The 22,133-nt window shown below is 34.8% G+C and overlaps 1 pseudogene; it reads left to right on the top strand.

Moving 5' to 3' along the window:
* The window catches only part of LOC105037352 (uncharacterized), a 45,553-nt pseudogene that overhangs the window by 17,425 nt on the left and 5,995 nt on the right, over nt 1-22,133 (top strand).

Genomic DNA, 22,133 nt, shown 5'->3' with positions numbered 1-22,133 from the left:
CCTCCAACTCGAAAATTACATTAATTTCTTAGCGGGTACTAAAATCCACACGGACTGCATTCGGGTCTGAGTGTGGCTCGACCAACCTTAGTGCATTCATGGATAGGTTCATAACCAATTATTTCTTCAAACAACTTCTAGCATTGGTTTTGCCCCAACTTTCCTTCAGCAGGCGTGTGGCACCTCCACTGAAAATCCTAGTTAGGTCCAACCATTAACATGACACATCAAGTGCATCCAACAAATGGATGTTCAGATCCGAGTGTGGCTCGGCCAATTTGAGCATTGATCTGAAGGTACATCATGATGGTCATATGATGAATGATAATTCTAATACATAATAGACACCAGGCGTGTGGCACCTCCAATGCCTGTTTGAAATATTGGACTCATTATCACACACCTTAATAGGAGGCAATGATCAAGTTATCTCATAACTTTATCACTTTATGGACTTAATAATTTAGAAGATTTGATTTTATTGATCTAAGAATAAAAGAAGAAGTCGACCTGCAAGCTGCAAATCCTTCCACTGACTTCATCAAGTCATGTAAAGGATTAAACACAAGCTGATCTAAAGACATCTAAATCAGTCACACTGATTCACCTTAATGGCATGGGTCTGCACGAATCGACTAGTGACCTAATCAAAACATAATCTACCATATTGACTAGATAAGTGAGATAGCGAGGGATCTACCTTAACTCACTATAGATGCATCTAGGTGAATAGCTCCTAATTAAAAATTACTTGATCGAATTGCTAAACTTATCTTAGATACTAACTGATTAATTAGTTTCGATTGGTACACCAGAAGATTCGGACTCAACCACGGAGCCATGATCATGATCATTTATTAGGGTAAACACATGGACTTGATCAAACTTCAACTATTGAGATTGGTTTAGAGAAATACTGACCTAATCTAATTCAACACTTGATTAGATTTAATTAATTTCTCTACTTGATCCATATGTGTTCCTAACTCTAGATCTAATCCATTAAAAGGACCTGATTCATACTAACCCTTTGCTCATCATATTATGTGGTTCTTAATGATCTTCAATTCTCAATTCTAGATCATTCAAATTTAATTCAAAATTAAGTGTGTGAAATGTGTTTTCAGTTTGTAGAACTATTCTACAAGATTTAACTGAAGCATACCATATATTTCAACACATGAAAATAAATTTTTATAATATATTTAATAATTAAACATACATAGGTATGATCTAAACTTCATTCATAATCTCATGTATCATGATAATTTTAGATCAATACCAATTACATCATATGTAACATGTAATTCAGATCTAAAATAATTTTATATCTAAATTTTATCCTATTATAATGAATCATAAATATTTTAGATCTAATCTAAATATATTTATGATCAAAATAATACATAAAATCTTTCACTTTTTTTTTATGAAACTGGATCACAACGACACCCTACACATCATAAGAGAACCCATCGAATAGGTAAAAAAAGATTAATCTCTTCAATCTCTTATGATCGGATGGTCTGGTGATCTCATCAATCTGAATACTAGGCTACTAAGATCTAAAATCTAATTTCATATATAATTACATCAATATGCAATTATTGATAAAATATTTTATATCTTGAACAGATCTTTGATCTCATCAATTATGTTCTTCATCTAATCCAATTAGATTTGATGTATCGTATACATCATATCAAATCTAAAATTATTTTATACTGATTATAAAATATTAATTTTAGATTTATATCAAATAAAAAAATAATTAAATATAAATATGAATGCATAAGAAATTAATTTTTGATAAAATCTATTTTCGCACAGTGCTGGATTATGATAGAATTCAGATCTAAATATCCATTGAAATGATCTAATTTAAATCTAAAATAATTCTCACTTCATAAAAAAATAATAAAATTAAAATTTTATTAAAATAATTTAAAATAAATTTTAATTTATATTATTTGTCATCAAAAATTTAGCAACAGTAGAATTCTGTTATAACAGATTTATAACAACCTCAATCAACCATTGATTAGGCACCTCTAATCCAATCAAAATCAGATCAAAAATTTATATAAATATATTTAAATGAGATTTAATATTATATAAAAAATTTTAATTATATCTCATACAAATGATCATAAAAAATTTTATTTTACATGTATATATTTCAGGCCTGCTCTGATACTAGTTAAAGGAAGAAATAGTTTTCCTCCAGAATGCCCAGATTGCATCTAAAATTTTTTTAATGTTCTACTTGTTTAAGGATCAAATTTTACTGAATCATAGTGAAACCAGAGATCAAATCCAAATTATCTGATATAAACTTTCATGGAGGCCTGAATATCAGACCCTCTACTTCACATCCACGTCAGACACCGCAGGAAAGCAGGATGAACTCCAATCCAATTGGCTTCGCAACTCAATTAATCGAGGGATGAGATGTGATAGTGTGACACCTCACACCAGCAGGTGGGATGCCCAAGAAGGATCCAAGCCCAAGGAGAGGAGGCGGCAACAAAGAAGAGATGTAGAAGATGGAGGACCTCTCTCTTCACACGCTTGTCTCTCTCTCTTTTTCTCTTCTCTCAATTTGATTTATTTGCTATTCTATTCTCTTCTCTCATCCATAGGTAGAGACCCTCTGTATTTATAGATATTCTCATGACTCAATGAGAGGAGATTTTTTATTCAAATCTGATTTGAATTGATCCAATACTCATGAAAGGACTCCTACATGAGATATAATTGCCATCACTTATGACATCCACTTTGCACCCACTCCCACACCCACTTGGAACTCCCAAATAAGCATCAAACTAATTTTTGATCATACTTCATGAGTGGATATTTTCAGTGTAAGTACGAATACTCATATCTCATCCAAAATAGATCCGATTCGAATCCGATTTGAAGTCGGTTCGAAATAATTTCGAAAGGCTGTCAATCCTAAACTCTTTAGGACTTTTTGTATCAAGTCTAACTTAAATTTTAGACCTATTTAAATCTAATTAATTCAAATCTAATTTAAAATTAATTAATACTTAAATCCAATCTTTTATATTTTCATGAATCATAGATAGAAATTGTTCATCATTGAGATTGAACCTGAATTTATGTGTAGTGCTAGCTAGACATAGTCAACTCTTCAATCCCGTTTGACCCATAATTCTCAATTAAGTTAGCTTATATATTCAATCAAGTCAAGTACTTCAGATTGGATGTATAAATATAGGTCAATTCCTTCCTACTTTGTTTAACTTGTGTGCGTGACTCCATAGGTTCAAACACTAAGCCGGTAGCACAGGAATCAATTTCTGCACTAATCAAGATACCATCTAGCAATATTTTTGACATCCAGATAGGTGAATTATCATAAAAAAATATTTCAGAATCCATACTCATTGTTACCGTATAATTCATCTTTTGACTCTGGATGCTCTAGGATTGTCTCAGGTTAACTGTCAACCAGATTACTTCATTCACATTATATTTCAACCTTTCAATCCATCTTATGGATTATTCTGGCTAGGCTTTACTAAATTGAAATATAGCGATATATCAACTCCAATAATCTAGAGGGGTCAATCCCATCTTAATCCACACACAGACTTCGCAAGTACTTGACTGTACCCATAGTCTTCCGTCATGCATTAAAAATTCAGGTAGTTCGGCATCAAAGCACAGTGAGTTACTTGCAAGTCACTATGGTGATCTTAGATCTGAAGAATTTATACCATGTGTTTTGCGAGCAGCTCTTAGCAGCAGAATGCTCAGTAGATGAGTCACTTGTTCAGTGACGATGTACCCTTACATCTCACCTGTATGCCATACCAGTAACACACACTCCTTGGTTAAGAGGACAACCAACCCATATGGCACATAACGACTTTCACTCAATAAACATCATCTTCCCGTAATGACGTATTATTTGTTGGAACTTATTTAAAACTATACGATAAATTTTTTTTTATCGTACACTAGCATAGTTCTAGAGACTTCATCACAGTACAAGATTCAAGGAAGATGTCACTTATGATGAAAAAATATCAGAATACTATTATTCAATAATCAATAATTCATATACAAGAATAACTCAATCATCACATAATTGATTTTAAGACACAATTTCCAACAGTATGTCCATGCCAAGTACCCACAATACTCTCACAGTCTCATTGAGGAAGGTGATAAGACTGATCTCTACTCAAGGATGGGACTAAGAGATGTCTCCTATTCCCCTTCCACGGGAAGCAAGCTTCATGACCTCAACAAGACTCAATTGGAACCTTCAAGGCTTCTAGACATCCTCACCAAGAAGTCCTCCTTCCTGGAAGTTTCACATCGATACCGGAGATCCGATCCCACAACCGTGTCCTTAACCACTGCGGCTTGAGTGATGAGAATATATGGTGCTCTTCACTCCAAACTATAAGGATGCATGATGCTGATAGGGGAGAGCTACCTTTCTTTAGGTACAATTACTACATGACCATCATCGATGACGAGGTGACTACATAAGGGAGTTTGCAAGACGTAAGGAATCAAAGGTGATCTCAATACCTGAGACTTGGTTGGATCTCAGGATCAAAGGATCACAACTGAGCCAATATTTCAGGAGGAAGTGCAGTTATAGACCCAAGGGGCTCTTCTCCTACCCTGCTAAGGTGAGAGGGATCAGGTACTCCATGCATTGGGTCTCAGAGGTGATAGAAAATAGGATAGGCAATATATGTAGAATTTAAAATTTTAAAAACATGCAGCGAAAAATAAATCGGGTTAAACCCTTTAACCCCACATGCAAGATACTAGATCTAAACCTACCCAAATCCAGAAGAAAACACATATAATTAATCTAAATTTAAGAAAAATATGAGATCATATCTCATTACCTTTGTGCAGATAGAAATTCACCGCTTTAGATGATCTCAGATTCGTAGAAGATGGAGCCGCACACGTGTCTGGCCTCTACAGGTATCCACGGGATCAATCTCGAACTTTTCTTCTCATAGAAGATTCTTTTCTCAAGAAGAATCTTATCTTGAGGACTCTGATTAACTCTTTTGATCTTAACTGAGAGATCAACTCCTTGATCTGCAGCCTTCTTTCCTCATCCTTGATCTCTAAATCATCAGAACTCCTTCTAGGTGTGTGAAGAGAGAACACCCAACTTTGAGCATAGAAAAGAAGAATATGAGAGAGAGGAGGTGTGGAGATGGAGAGAGGGAAGGCTTTCTTGATGAAAAATCAATACTGAAAAATCCTAGAGACCTCCTTTTAAATAGACATAAGCTCTGACACATATTAGGAATCCTGTCATCTTACAAAGGTAGATCCTTATCTCATAAGAATCTCTACCTTTTAAATATGATTTATACCAAATAAAATCAGATATAAAAGGTAATTAATTAGCCCTTTTAAGCACATACAATAGCCATCCATGGAATACACAGGTGGTTGGGATGCAACTCTTGAGCCCCATAAAGGGATCTCCAATCATAAGAGATGGGGCATGGACCCCATCCTTTTCCTTTATGTCATGACACATAAGAGGAGGTGGGCCCTCTAGGATATGGCACTCAATAATTTTTAAAAAAAAATTATGCCACCCATTCTTTCATCTATTCTACATGCATACTTAGAGATAATTAGGAGATATGGAAGAGATAATGTTAGGATAATTATGCCAACTAATTGACTTAATTAAATTTTTTTGGACTTATAATTAAGAACCAATTAAACTCAAATGAATTTAGTTAGGTTCAAGGCTATGGACTTGATCAAATTAAATTTTGAGAAAATTAGATTTAACCATATGCTAGCATGATTTTCATAAACCTAATAGAGTTTCAAATAAATCTTAACCCAATTGAAACTTTATAAGCCCAATTGAAAATTCGAGATTAAATTCCTTAATGTGTGACCCCATAGTTCCATTCTATCTGATAATGAGATATATTATATCTCTATCACAATATCATTGAAACTCCTTCGATGGATTGAAATATTTTCAATTCTAACATTCAAGGCCATCGATCATCAAGATGACACCCGATGAGTCTCACAATCCACCAGTGACACCTAGCAGTATGTAATAGCGACCCAGTAGAATAAAATACGAACTCTAGGTACAGTTATCGTATGATTTAGTCTTCTATCGTGAGTTTCGGCTTGACGGAGGTCATGGAGAACTCGTCAAACTCCATCGTCGTCTTATGTAAGATTGGCTCGACTCGAGTTCATTTGTGAATCCCATGAAAATCTTTTTCAATATTCATACTTGCTTTGGCCAAAGACTTTCTAAACTCAATCTCGCAAATCACATAGGACTTCTCATTTTCTACCAAGATCAATAAATTTCATCTAGGTGCATCCTACTCCAAACAGCAACCTGAACCTACTGAAGCCAACATCACAATAAGGATCCGAATGGCTAGGGACAAGAAATATGCAGTCAAACTCAGTAGCCTTGCTGTGATAGCCAATATCATCGTAGGTCAAAGGGCCACTCATACCACTGCAGCATCGAGAAGATCACTGACGAGTGAGTAGATATTCATGTGATTCTCGTGTTGGTCAGCTCAGTGCAAGTTGTTCTCTAACAACCACATGCACCTTCATCCCAATGTCTCTATACTGCAGATCCAAGACTCATCTGCTCACAAGGAGGTAACCGTGCACCGATCTCAAATAGATTGATCACTGTCCTCTGTGATGATCCCTTGATCGGGAGCATTTAGAAATTAACCACTAATTAATATATGTCTCAAATTCTTAACTCTTTAAGAATATACAAAAATCATCTTTGTTAATTTCTAAGATAAATTATGGACACATAAATATGATTGGAAAGAAAAAGTTCTTTATTTATAATGAAAGTATTACAAGTACAAATTTAGATCCTGAAAATACATAATGTGTAGCCAACAATTGGCTTTTAGGACACAAATCTAACAAACTCTCACTTGACCTAAAGTCAATTGGCATATACCTTAGACCCATCTTTCAAGGTGAGCTTTGATCTTCTGTTGGTTGAGAGGCTTGGTTAGCGGGTCGCTACATTTAGCATGGAGTCAACTCTCTGCACCTCGACGAACTTCTTCTCGAGGTATTCACGTATGATGTGAAATCGTCGCTCTATGTATTTGAACTTTGGTGAGATCTGAGCTCCTTAGCAAGGGCTATGGCGCCGTTATTGTCTCAGTGCGGTGCAATGGCATCTGATGGCATCACACTCAGCTCTGCAACGAACTTCTTGAACCAAAAGACTTTCTTAGCAGCTTCAGAGGTGGCGATGTACTCGACTTCCATGATCGAATCTGCAATGATTGGCTGTTGAAACTCTTCCAGCTAACGCACCATCATTACACAAGAAGATACACTCAATGTAGACTTTCTATCATCCACATCAGCCATAAAGTCTGAATCGGTGTATCCCTCAACTTTCAGTTCCGATCCTCCACCAAAGACCAACATTAAATCCTTAGTCCTTCTCAAGTACTTAAGGATATTTTTAACAGCAATCCAGTGTTCTTCATCTGGATTTGTCTGATATCTGCTCGTGACACTCATGGCAAGTACTATATCAGGATGTGTACATAACATGGCATACATGAGGCTCCCTATTGCCGAAGCATAAGGGATCTTGCTCATGCGCTGGATCTTCTTAGGTGTGTCTGGACATATCTTCTTGGAGAGATGAATGCCATGTCTAAGGGGCAAAAAACCCCTCTTAGAGTTTTTCATGCTGAATCTCTTCAGCATCTCCTCTATGTACATATGTTGTGAAAGTCCTATCATTTTTTTAGATCTATCTCTATAGACTTTTATACCAAGAATGTAGGAAGCTTCTCCAAGATCTTTCATGACGAACTCTTTTGACAACTATACTTTGACCAATGTCAGCATGAGAATATCATTTTCAATCAGAAGAATGTATCCACGTACAATACGAGAAATGTGACAGCGCTCCCATTGATCTTTTTATACACACATGGCTCCTCCTTATTTTTGATGAAATCAAACGTTTTAATCACATCATTGAAGCGAGTGTTCTAACTTCGAGATGCTTGCTTGAGTCCATATATGAACCTTTGCAGCTTGCAGACATTGTGATCACTATCACTGGATATGAAACCCAGATGCTGCTCCATATAAATATCTTCCTCAAGATATCTATTTAGAAAAGCAGTTTTCACATCTATCTGTCAAATTTCATAATCATGAAATGCTGCTATAGCAAGCAGAGTACGGATGGATTTCAGCATGACTACGGGAGAAAAGGTTTCATGATAGTCGATGCCTTCGTGTTGACTATAACCTTTCACAACTAGTCTTGCTTTATAGGTCTCTACCTTACCATCTGACCTAATCTTCTTTTTGTAAATTCATTTACACCTAATAGGTAATATACCTTCAAGTGGATCTACTAAGGACCAAACCTGGTTGGAATGCATGGAGTCAATTTTTGACTTCATTGCTTCCAACTATTTCTCGGAGTCTACATCTAATATTGCCTCATCGTAGGTTTTGAGATCATTCCTAATGTCTCTATCTCCACAAGGAACGCTTCCTCTAAATTTTCTGTAAGAATACCTAAGTATCTTTCAGTAGGATGAGAGATCTTACTTGATCTATGAGGTGGAGGAGGTATCACATCTACTGGCTCGTTATTGGGTTCAGGTTCTCAACTCGATGCTCTTAGAGCTTTCTCTTCGAGCTCAATCTTCCTCCCACTGCCTCCATCTTGGATAAACTCTTTTTTTAAGAATACGGTATGACGACTAACAATCACATTGTGATCCTCAGGAATATAGAAGTAGTATCCCATGGTTTTTTTATGATACCCTATAAAACGAGCTCTAAAGGACCTAGCCTCTAACTTGTTCGCCTACTGTCTTTTGACATGGACAGACATCTTTAAATCTTGAGGTACCCAAGAGTTGGTTTCTTACCATGCCATAACTCATATGGTGTGGTAGAAAAAGATTTAGAGGGAACCCGATTCAAGAGATAAATCACAGATAGCAAAGTATGTCCCCAAAGAAAGTCAGAAAGATCTGTGAAGCTCATTATGGCCTGAACCATATCCAATAGAGTTCGATTCCTCCTCTTAGATATCCCATTGAGTTGAAGTGTCCCTGAAGGTGTCCATTATGAGACTGCCATTTTTTTTGAGATAGGCTCAAAATTTTTCACTAAGATATTCTCCTCCTCGATCTGATCGAAGAACCTTTATGGATTTTTGTACTATTTTTCTACTTCATATCTGAATTCTATGAACTTTTTAAAGGCTTCAGACTTTTGGTGCATCAGATACACAAAACCATACTGTGAATAATCATCGATAAAGGTTATGAAGTAGATATAGCCACCCTAGCTTCTACATCAAATGGATCACACACATCAGTGTGTACCAGAGCTAATATCTCAGTGGTCCTTTTTCTTTTCCCACAAAAGTAGCTTGGCCATTTTTTCTTGAAGATATGATTCATAGACTGGATAAGACTCAAAAGTCAATAGTCCAAAAAGATCATCTTTTTTCAGTTTGTTGAGTCTATCCTCTCTAATATGGCCTAGCCTAAGGTGCCACAGATATTTTGACTGATCCTATCTCTAGATCTCTTAGACTCTATGGCATTCACAATTTGCTCGTTAATGTTTACACTTGTATCGGTATGCAAATGGTAAAGACCGTAATCAAGAAAGCACGTGCCATAAGTTTATTTTTAAAATAAATAGAACACATGTCTTTATTGAAATAGAAATTATAATTATCCTGTGCCAGCACAGAGATAGAAATCAAATTTTTACTGGCTACAGTACAAAGTAACAGTCTTTCAAAAATAAACTAAATCCTAACAGTAGTCACAGAGGGTAGGTTCTAATGGCCATAGTAGCAACTCTTGCTCCATTGCGACTCAGAGAGCGATCTACCTTCCCTCAGCCCCTTCTTCAAAACCCTGTATTGAAGTGCACAAAAGTACTTGAACCAGAATTAAGAACCCAACTAGAAGAAGAGGAAACCGTTAGGTTAGTTTCTATAACCAGTAACTCAGACGTACCTTCAGAAGCCCATCCTTCTTTCTGTTCTTGACAGTTGCTAGGTAGGCCGACAGTTCCTTCTCCAGTGGCCTTCGACATTGTAATGAAATATTTTTCTTTATCGTCGGCCTTCTTCGAAACTTATTTCTTGGGCTTGGCCTCGTTCTTTTGCTTCTTTGTAGATTTTTTCTTTTTTTGAAAGAAGACTTCCTTTTGGAGGAAGCCGCTCCACAGTTAGAATGTGCCCCTTGAACTTTTCAAAGTGCCCTTTGCAGTCACCACATATTCAATAACTCTGGCAAAGTAGCATCAATCTTATTCATATGATAGTTATAATGAACTATCCATATGAGTCAGGAAGAGACTGGAGGATCAGATCCACCTGCAGTTCCTTGTCCATGTTCATACTGAGCTTCTGAAGCTCCTCTATGTCCTTGATCATTATCAAACAATGATCACTGACGGCCTGCCATCATGCATCTTTGCTCTGAAAGGTTTTGGAGACTTCAGAGCTGTGCGACTCTATTACCATACAACACTTGCAAGTGAACTAGCATTTCTTTGGCAGTCCTCATGTCTTCATGCTGTTGCTGAAGATCATTGGATATGGACGCTAAGATGTAGCACTTTGCTTTGTTATCTTCGTCCATCCACTTTTCAAGTGTAGCTCATTGATCAGCGAATGGGTGAGCTGGTAACTCAAGCACTTTCTGATCGAGGAATGGGTGAGCTTTTCAGAATTGAGAATGATTCTCAAATTTCGGAACAGTCTCTGTAATTGGTGCCGATCAACCTATTTGTATCGAGAATTTGGCTAAAGATTTAAACTCGACATGGTTATCTACAGAGAATAGTTTCTAATTAGATTTTATACTTATAATATTATTTATTTTAGAAACTTTAAAAATAAATAAAAAATCTCACTATTTTTTCGAATCTCTCATACTCCTCAGGTGGAGAAACGAAAATCTATATGCGATCGATTTCAAGTGGGTACTGCAGTCTCATTAATCTATACACACCTCACCTAACAGTTATTGGTGAGTACAGATCGATGAGTGGACAATACTTTATCCATTGCTTCACTAAGCAAGATACAACGGATAGGTCTCTAAGTCCTGTGGCCTCACCTAACAGTTATTGGCACATTCCTTAGTTAAGTCAAACCCATCATTTACCAGCGAGTGCAAAGCCGTCATTGGATCCTTACTTAACAGTTATTGGGCCAACCCCATCTCTACCTCGAGACATCATATGTCAATAGAGTGATTGTACTTTTCGATGCAATGAACCACTGTAACCAACCGAGAAGATCAACGCTAGGAAGGCACCCGTATCTCTACAACGATGGAAGACCTCTAGACTTAATATTTAATGAGAAGATTTGGATTTAGATCTCTTCTAAATCAATAGATCTGATATCCGACTGATTAAATTAGATTAGCAATCAATATTCTAACCACCTAGCTGGTATGGGTGAACTCGAATCAACAAGTAACCTAATACGAAACTAAATCTCTCAATATGGCAGTAAGTTAAGATACATGGGGATCCCCCGTTGCTTTCCTTAGACACCAATCAAAATTGATCAGGTCAGACAACGAAACCAATTAAGTAACCACCATCTAAAAACTTGCTTTAGACATTAAATTGGTCGATTAGAATCGATTAAATTAACCTATTGAAACGGGCCTGAGCCTCTGAGCCAAATTTTGGTCTTGAGTCAATCAACTCACATCAAAATATGAATCAATATGACCAACTACAACTAAAGTCGACTTTAACCCCTTTGATCTAATCCCAATCATCCATCGATAGGTTCAATCAACTACTCAAAATAAAAAATAGGTTTTAGCCTGATCTAATCAATTAGATCCTAATTGTAGTTTGATCACTTAAATCTAATTTGTTCAACCCATACTCACATGCAACAACTTAATTTTAGATATAAAATAATTTTAGATTATATTTTATTGCATGCTATTAATGGCTTATGATCTTGAAACTGTTTCAGATCTAAACCTAGTTTCATATATCGAATATATGTAGTTTCATATCTAAATTAAATATGCATCATAAATACATTAATTTCAGATCTAAAACTAAATTTACATATATCAAATATATATAAAATAGATCTAAAATAATGATTAAAATATTTTGAAAGCATCTTTTTAAAAATTGATTCACATCAAACTAGGACAACCTTTACAATATAGGGGGTAAACCCTATATCAGGAAACCTTATACCATTTTGATGTGAACTTTTAATCATTCTAATTTAGATCTAAATCAAAAATAAACATATCATATATGTTAATTTTCAGATCTAAAAGATTTGATTTAATTATTTCAAAAATAATTTTCAAAATCAATCAATCTCGTGCTAGGACAACCTTTGCAGTATAGGGGATAAATCTATACCAGACACCTTATATCAGCACAAAATTAATTTCAAATCATTAAAATTTAGATCTAACCTAAAAATCAGATCATATATGTTTTCAAAAATCTGGCTCTGATACTACTGATAGAAAATAGTGTAGGCAGCATGTGTAGATTTTAAAATTTTGAAAATATGCAGGAAAAATAAATCAGGTTAAACCCTTTAACCCACATGCAAGATATCAGATCTAAACCTACCCAAGTCCAGAAGAAAATATATATAATTAATCTAGAATTTAAAAAAATATGAGATCATATCTCATTATCTTTGTGCGTTTAGAAATTCACCCTTTAGATGATCTCGGATTCATAGAAGATGGAGCCGCACACGTGTTCGGCCTCTATGGGTATCCACCGAGATTAATCTCAATTTTTTTTCTCATAGAAGATTTTTTTTCTCAAGAAGAATCTTAGCCTTGAGATTCTGATCAACTCTTTTGATCTTAACTGAGAGATAACTTCTTGATTTGCAGTATTCTTCTTCTTCTCCTCGATCCTTGATCTCTAAGTCACCAGAACTCCTTTTAAGCATGTGAAAGAGAGAACACCCAACCTTTGGACATAGAAAGGAAGAATATGGGAGAGAGGATGTGGAGATGGAGAGAGGGAAGGTTTTCTTGATGAAAAATCAATACTAAGAAATCCTAGAGACCTTCCTTTAAATAGACATAAGCCCTGACACATATTAGAAACACTGTCATCTTAAAAAGGTAGATCCTTATCTCATAAAAAATTTTTACTTTTAAATATAATTTATATCAAATAAAATAGATATAAAAGATAATTAATCAGCCCTTTTAAGCACATACAATAGCCATCCATGGAATACATGTCAGGTGGTTGGGATGCCAACTCTTGGCACCCCATAAAGGGATCTCTAGCCATAAAAGATGGGGCATGGACCCCACCCTCTCTCCTTTGCGTCATGACACATAAGAGGGGGTGGGCCCTCTAGGATATGGCGCTCAATAATTAAAAAAAAAAAATTACACTACCCATTCTTCCATCTATTTCACATGCATACTTAGAGATAATTAGGAGATATGGAAGATATAATGTTAGAATAATTATGCCAACTAATTGACTTAATTAAATTCTCTTGACTTATAATTAAGAGCCCAATTAAATCCAAATGAATTTATATTAAGTTCAAGGCTATGGACTTGATCAAATCAAAGTCCCGAGAAGAATTAAGTCCAATTGAAACTTCATAAGTCTAATTGACAAATTTGAGATTAAATCTCTTAATGTGTGACCCCATAGGTTCTATTCTATCTGGTAGTGAGATATATTATGATCTTTATTACAATATCATCGAAACTCTTTTCGATGGATTGGAACATTTCTAATTCTATCCTTCAAGAGCCATCGATCATCAAGATGACGTCCGATGAGTCTCACAATCTACTAGTGACACCTAGCAGTATGTAGTGGTGACCCAGTAGAATGAAAATATGAATTTTAGATGCAGTTATCGTATGATTTAGTCCTTCTATCGTGAGTCCTGACTTAACGGAGATCATGGAGAACTCGTCAAACCCCATCGTCAGTCTTACGTAAGATTGGTTCGACTCAAGTTCATTTGTGAATCCCATAAAACTCTTTTCCAGTATTCATACTTGCTTTGGTCAAAGACTTTCTGAACTCAATCTCGCAAATCACATAAGACTTCTCCTTTTCTACCAAGGTCGATAAATTTCATCTAGGTGCATCCTACTTCAAACAGCAAACCTAGACCTACTGAAGCCAACATACACAACAAGATCCGAATGGCTAGGGACCAAGAGAACGTGCAGTCAAACTCAGTAGCCTCGCTGTGAATAGCCAATATTACCCAGGTCAAAGGACCACTCATACCACTGCAGCATCGAGAAGACCACTAATGAGTGAGTAGACATCCATTGGTTCTCGTGTTGGTTATGCTCAGTGCAAGTTGTTCTCTAACAACCACCTGCACCTTCACTCAAGTGTCTCTACACTGCAGACTCAAGACTCATCTGCCTATAAGAGAGATGAACCGTGCATCGATCTGAAATGGATTGATCACTGTCCTCCGTGATGATCCCTTACTCGGAGCATTTAGAAATCAACCACTAATTAATGTATGTCTCAAATTCTTAACTCTTTAAAAATATATATAAATCATCTTTGTTAATTTTTAGGATAAATCATGGACACATAAGCATGATTGGAAAGAAAAAATCCTTTATTTATAATGAAAGTATTACAAGTACACATTTAGGCCCTGAAAATACATAATGTGTCATCCAATAATTGACTTCTATGGCACAAATCTAACAAGAGGCTCACAGGAATTCATGGCATGTGCTTCTTGATGCTACTGTACTTGTTGTAGGGAGGATCGATTGAGCCTTGTGCTCCATAGATCGGATTTTCCACTTGTACTCTTGATAACACACATGCTCACCCTAGCAAGATAACTTGTCTATTGGTGAGGAGGAAGTCCTTTGATACTTCAGTCTCAGGTTCAACCTAATTGTCTTTCTTAAGGGTTAGATTGGCTGCACTCTATGTACTTTTATGTGCTTTAAATGGAGATGATATCACTAAAACAATACAGAATTTGGGTTTCCTTTGTATTAAATCAATACCATGTTTGGTTTTAGGAGAAAAGGTATAACTTCTCAAATGTGGAAAAAAGAAAAGGAAAAAGAAAAAAAATTATAATTCATGTCTACTGGCAGGGCACTCATGTAGATTAATTTATGTATGTCGGGGTGCTAAAAGTCTTTTAATTATCAAAAGCATGTACTTTGCTGCATAACTTGGAAGCAAACAGAAGCATAAGTTCTGTTGCAGGGCTATTATATTACTGTTTTTCTGTAAAAGAACTATATCATCAATAACATCTTCACTATTGCAGTATAGTTGCATTTAAAGTGATAATTCAGGCAAAATTTTTCTGAACATAGCTGGTCCACTTCAAAATACGTTCTTGTTTTATTGGCTAAGGGTACCATTAGAATTCACATTATTAGGGATTTTAGGATTCTTTTTCTGAGTAAGATGTATGGGAGCTTGGCTTATTCTTAGATGTTGTCAAGGTGGGTGCATTAAGTTTGCTGACAAATATTTTGTCAGCAATTTTAGAAGTACAAGAACTGTTTTTTTCTAGATCTAAGAGTTTCTGATTCAAACTTACTAATTATACATACCTAAAGATTTAGACAAAAGCAATCAAGAAAAAAAGCATATACAAAATACTGTAAGCATTTTACTTGAGGTTTCTACAATAATTATTCTTTTTCAGAAATTATCATTTGAGACATATTATATTTTGTTCCTATCCCCTCAAATTACATTCACCTTCTTCTTTTTCAATGTTATTTATTTATTTATTTATTTGAAACTACGCTGAATTACCGAATGGCTGCAAAACTTGTTGGTGCAAGTCATGAATTGTCACTCCCTATGCATAAAACCAATGTAGAATGACAATTAAATGAAGAAGAGCACATTGTGTTTATCTGCACTTCTAACCAGTGGATATCTTATCTCAAATCTCTACAATGGTGGGTCCCTTAATTTTATCTCATTCTTAGAAGCCTTATTCATATCTATTTTCACATTTAATCAATAAAAAATAGACAAGCAGAACAAGGAATGTCATAATAACAAAATGAGCTTATGCCAAGCAGACTTCCAAATTGATGGCCAGCTAGACTGGTGGATATTGAGGCAAATAAGCAATGAGAAGCAATTGTAGCAACAAAGCTATGTTGAAATGATGGAACTTTCCAGATACAATAGACAGAAGGCCTTAAAACTATCTAAACCCCAAGTTGAAAACCCCTATCACAAGATATCCAGAAAAAAGCTTAGGCATTAAGGCACTATTGGGATGTAGTATGCCAGATAATAAAACATTATATGTACCATTCCACATAAAATAGACACTTCAGGGCATCCTTGTTTTTCCCCTTGATCCAATAATGTCTTTCTTGATGGATTTAACCTCAACCCAATCTGCCCAACCTACAAAAACAGCCCAAATCAAACCAATCCAAACCCAATCCATTACTAAGCCCAACCTATAACCAACCCATGCCCAACCCATAAAGGAAATCCAACCCATGACTAACCCATGGCTAACCCATGAATAACTAATAACAAGTTATAACCAACACATTAGTCCTATTTAAGCCTCAATTGGACTTATCATGATTTATTTTATGCCAATTGAGCCTTAGAAAAATAAACTGCCCACCATGCATTATGCACCAAACCAAATTCATCTTTACGCCTTTCTCATATTTCTAAGGTTCCAAGGCCATACTAGCCCTCTGCATCCACTAACTTAAAATCTATTGGGAAGATATATAGTTCATTAGCCCATGTGAAGCCCAATTTATATCGACAAGATTTATGCATTAATTTTATACCCTTACTCAACCACTTGGACAGATTAGGTGAACTGAATAAACCTTTATCATCTCCTCTATCCATTTGTTTCAGATAAGTCACTTCTAGCCCTACGTTTATGTTCATCCACCTTATATCTAGTCTCACCAGTTGAGTGAGTTTAAGCAACTCTTACTAGCTAATAAGACAAAATCCTAACCATGCATCCCAAACTCTCCAGTACCCACTAGCTAGAGCTTCCCACAAGTGTGACTTCAACCCCCCATTCATCAAGAGAGGACGAGGGAAAACCCCCAATTTTTAGTGCTAGCTCTGTCCCTTCTCCTAATACTCTTCTCTAGCCTAAAGAAGAAATCCAAGCTTTAATCCAAGCACCAAATTCTTAGTCTTAGAATACCAACTTCCCACTATCTCCTATGTGCTGAAAGACCTAAACTCATCTATTAAGAAGGAAATTGTCAAGGAGAAGATAAGTTCCATCTAATTAGAGCTTGAAAGAAGCCCTTAGCCATTGAGGACTTATTTGATTTGCGGAAAGAATTTTTTTCTCAAGAAGTAACTTTCCAAGAAGTTATTTCCTAAGAATAGAATTTTAGTATGTTTAGTTGACTATGGAAAAGTTACTTATTGAAAAGTGGTTTATATTTGATTGAGGATCTATTTTTTAAAAAAAATTATGTAGAATACCTATTATACTCTTAATACATATAAGACCATATATTTTTACTCCTAAACTTTACATAAATAATAAATATTATATGTATACTAATATAAAAATAATATTAATATATTATAATATAACATTAGATCATAATAATTTATTATATTAATATAATACTATATATATTATATTATGTTAATACAATATTAAATTTTAATATATAATAAATTTATTAATATCTACTAATAAATATAATATTATATTAATATAAATATTAATATAGCAAATATCATAAAATTAATATTAAAATTATATTCATATAAATATTTGGATAATATTAGTATAATATTATATTATCATTATTGAGTATTTCATCATAACCATCCATGATATTTTATAAAATTTTAGTTATAGATCTTAAAAGAATATTTTTTTAAAAAAAGTACCATCATTTTTCATCCTATAGGAAGTTCTAAAACCTACCTCCTCCATTGATTTCCACTTCTTATGAATATGGAAAGTAACTTTATATGAAATTTTTTTTTATTCTCTCTCATCTTAAAATTTTAACCAAACAAAAAACCCTCTCTTCATTTTCTAGGACTTGCCTCTTCTCCCTCCGCTTCCTATGAACCAAATGAGTCCTAATTCTAAATCTAAGGGCGATCTCCCTCTTTATCAACAACAACAACAAAAATAAGGGCTCTGTACCCCTTAGCTTTCCTCTCTTTTTTCTTAATGAACTTTTCTTTTTATTTATCTTTTCTTTTTCTTTACTTTTTCTTTCCTCATTTATCTACTTGCTTCACTAACAACTTGCTAATTTTCCAACTTTTGACTAATTAATCTAACTTGCTAACTTGGTCGCTTGCTTGCTCTTTAATTTTGTTACCTTGCTTATTCGTTCACTGCTACCTTCACATTTCTTTCACATTTTACATGGTAAAGTAAACATTATCCATGCTTTTCATTTTTTTTCCTCGCCACCATTAGAGGCTTCTTATCTCTTAAAAGGTTGGTAAGAGTCCGCGGAAAAACCTATTTGGTTAGCTTCTTTCCATAGGCACAACATAAACATATAATTAGCATCATCTAGCAAAGCCACTCATCTAAATCCATATATCTTGATTTCATTTCAGATATTATCTTGCGTTTGTAAAGGATCAAAATAGTAGAGAGTCCTTTGTTAGGGATGGTCTGGGAGTGGGCTTCCTTTCCCGATCATAAGGAAGGTACTTACCCATCTAAATTGGTTTAATATCATTTAGAGCTAGATGGGTTGTTTCATTTAATTTTAGATTTCCCACATCTCTCCCTCCGGCAAGACATGGCTAGCGACTCCTGCTTTCCCCTTGGTTGCCCTCACTCCATGTATGTGCCATTGGGTAGCTAAAAACAACTAGTTTTGGAGTTAACCCAAAACTATAGGAATCATATTTCGACCTTGATCAAGTTTGCAGCCTTTTTCCATACGATGACCTTAAAAGTTCATTTTAGCTCTGAAGAAACATCTGCAACAGTAAACTGCTCAAAGCTAGAATTAATATTGGAACCATTATATTTAATAATCAGCTACATCACAATCTTATCAAATGAACTATTGGTAACTAGTTTTCTTAAATCCTAACAAGAAAAGATTGTTTTTTTATCTTCGATAAAGAGTTGGTTGGTCACCATTAGTTTTATTTCAGATTTGGTAAATAATACCAATGTGTGACAAGTTAAACACTAATTGGTCAACAATGTCAAAAAAAAAAAAAAGAAAAGAAAACAAGATGGCTATAGACTAACCCCTCTAAACACTAACCAATATCATCTTCAAAAACAAGAAAAGAAACGATCTAAACCAGCAACATCTGGCCAACTTGATGCAACAAATGTCGCATCATATACAGAACTACCTAGCAATGAAAGAGATATGTGCCGCATTTGAGCACTAATGCAATTTTCTATCAATAATGGTAAGCTAGCACCGAAGTTTGGAGCCGATAAAATTAAAACAAGCTTTGGTGATACTTCACATCAGTCACATTAAAAAGCACGTATTATGGTGAGAATTCCTGTCGCTACGGTGAAGACAATCCACTTGGCTGCTTGTGAGGGTTTGGGGACCTCCTGCAGTTGTACATGCCAGCGTCATCAACAAGGACGTAAGCGGAGCATGTGGCGATCGGCATCTCAAATGCGTACGTACAATTCCACAAGCGTTGGCTTTTGGGAAGCCATCAACAATCACCAACGCACCCGTGGCCCAACTCCACCGATGAACCGGAGAACACGCAACCCATGCAGGGAAAAAATATTCGCTGCACCAATGATACCACGTCGTATATATCACAAATTAATAAAAATATTTAAAGTTTATCAATTTTAATATATTTTATTAATTTTCGTAGATAATACCTATATTATTTTTTATATTTCATTGATCTTTAATTTTTTATTAATTTATTATAAATATGACATGGCATCACCGTTGCAATGAATATTTTCTCCCATACAGAGCTAGTCTCAAAAATTTGGATATAGATGATAGAGAATAGCATAGACCTTAATGTCTTGATCTCCGATGATTTTCTATTCTAGTATCTCCATTTGACGTAGATGGATATAGATGTGAGTGTAGTGCATTAGGCTATCATGAAATTGGTGCAGCATTGGATTGTGATAGAAAGCTAAATTACGGTTCTTAAAATATATAATGAAAAAAAATAAAAATAAATTAATTAAATTAATTATCAAATTTTTTTTATAAAATATAATTTTCTTTATTTATATTAATATACAATAACTACTTATAAGTATAATAATTGTCTGATGGTGCTGACGGTTGCTTTTTTTTAATCAAATCTTCGCCCCCATGATTCGGATAACTAACGTCAACTGTCTCCTTGTACAGGCACAAATATTCTGCAACTACTACGCTAATATCCGTGACTCGTTGGCCTTTAACTAATCTTGGCGTAACTTAATGTTGTCCGTCTCCTTTCATTTGAACTACAAAATTCTTCTGTTCTTGGAAATCTAAAATTAATATATTCATCTGATTTTCTATCAAACTAATTTGAATTAATTATATGAGGATCTATATAGGTATTTGTTAGTCTTGCATCGATTATGTACTAAGAAGATTTGGATATTTATACAGGATCAAAAAATTAAATAATATTTTTTGATAAGTCTTTTTGGATGAGATTCTGGATAGACCTATTAACAGATAGATTTGGATCGGAACCTGGATATCCAGATCCAGACCCGATCTTAGTTACTGGTACCGCATCTGGATCCGAATACCCGATCGGTCTAGCTTTGAAAGTACCAAATCCAGACCTTAATGGGTCCCGGATATCCAGATCCGATTCCGAGACCCGAAACTCATATTTAAAGTCTAAAAAAAAAATCCTAAAAATTATATAATCATATAAATAAAAAGTATAAAAATTATTCAAATTCAACAAGTAAAACTCTAATAAAACATCCAAAAACATAACAACATACAAATAATATATATATATATATATATATATATATATATATATATATATATATATATATATATATTGTATGTATTTATGTTTTTGGATGTTTTAATTAGAGTTTTACTTGTTGAATTTGAATTATATATATATATATATTATTCGGGTCCCGAGTCTATCGGATCTGGGTATTAAATATCCAGACCCTATTCGTTTACATGATGATTTATCAGATCTGGATCCGGATCGGATAAATGGATCCAATACTAATATCAGATCCGAATCCGTCGGGTAAATACCCATGGGTCTCAGATCTGGACCCGGTCCATTGACAGCTCTAGTTCTGGATTATGACAAATAGTATCAAATCCAGTTCATAACCTATATGAACTAAGAGATACTACAGTATGGATTTATTGGTACTGACTACAAGCTGATCATTGTATTTGTGAATTGATTTATTTAATTTGAATTCAGAACCCCGCGAGAATGTTAGAATTTAAACGGGAGGATAATGTGAAGATTCGTGTAGGTATATATTTTATCATATATCGATTATTAATTTGAAAGATTTTGAATAAAATTAAAAAATTTAAATAATATATTTTGATTAAATTTTTTTGAATGAGGTTATAGGTTATGATAAATTATTCAGTTTAGCTTTCCACCTTAGGGTGCAAACCTATTTCTTGGCCCAGCTCCCATTCTCTCACTCTTTGGGTGGTCAGCATAGGGCCTCACCCGTCTTTTCCTCTCTTCCTTTGCCTCTTGCCCTGCGGTCCGGACGATGGATAGGGGTGAGGGATCAAAAAGCTGGAGAAGAATTGGCTGGCTTGGATTTAAATTTGACTGACAGAACATCAAAGATCTTAAATGGAGCGTCACCAGTGCATGCTGCCAGACTCTAGGTTATGTAACGAACCGATCAGCCTTTCTTACTTGACAAATAGCATATAATTTTATAGAGATAGAGAAAATAGCTAATAAAAGCTAAAGTAAGCATATTTTCCCTCAATTGACTATATGGAGAAAAACAAAGTAACACCTTGAGAAAAAAAATTAAATATTCCAAATGATACCATACACTTCTCATTATGGATTCCTGTCATAAAAAA

This window comes from Elaeis guineensis, chromosome 1 (genome assembly GCF_000442705.2).
Source record: "Elaeis guineensis isolate ETL-2024a chromosome 1, EG11, whole genome shotgun sequence".
Lineage (NCBI taxonomy): Eukaryota > Viridiplantae > Streptophyta > Magnoliopsida > Arecales > Arecaceae > Elaeis > Elaeis guineensis.
This window is presented reverse-complemented; position numbering and strand designations above follow the sequence as displayed.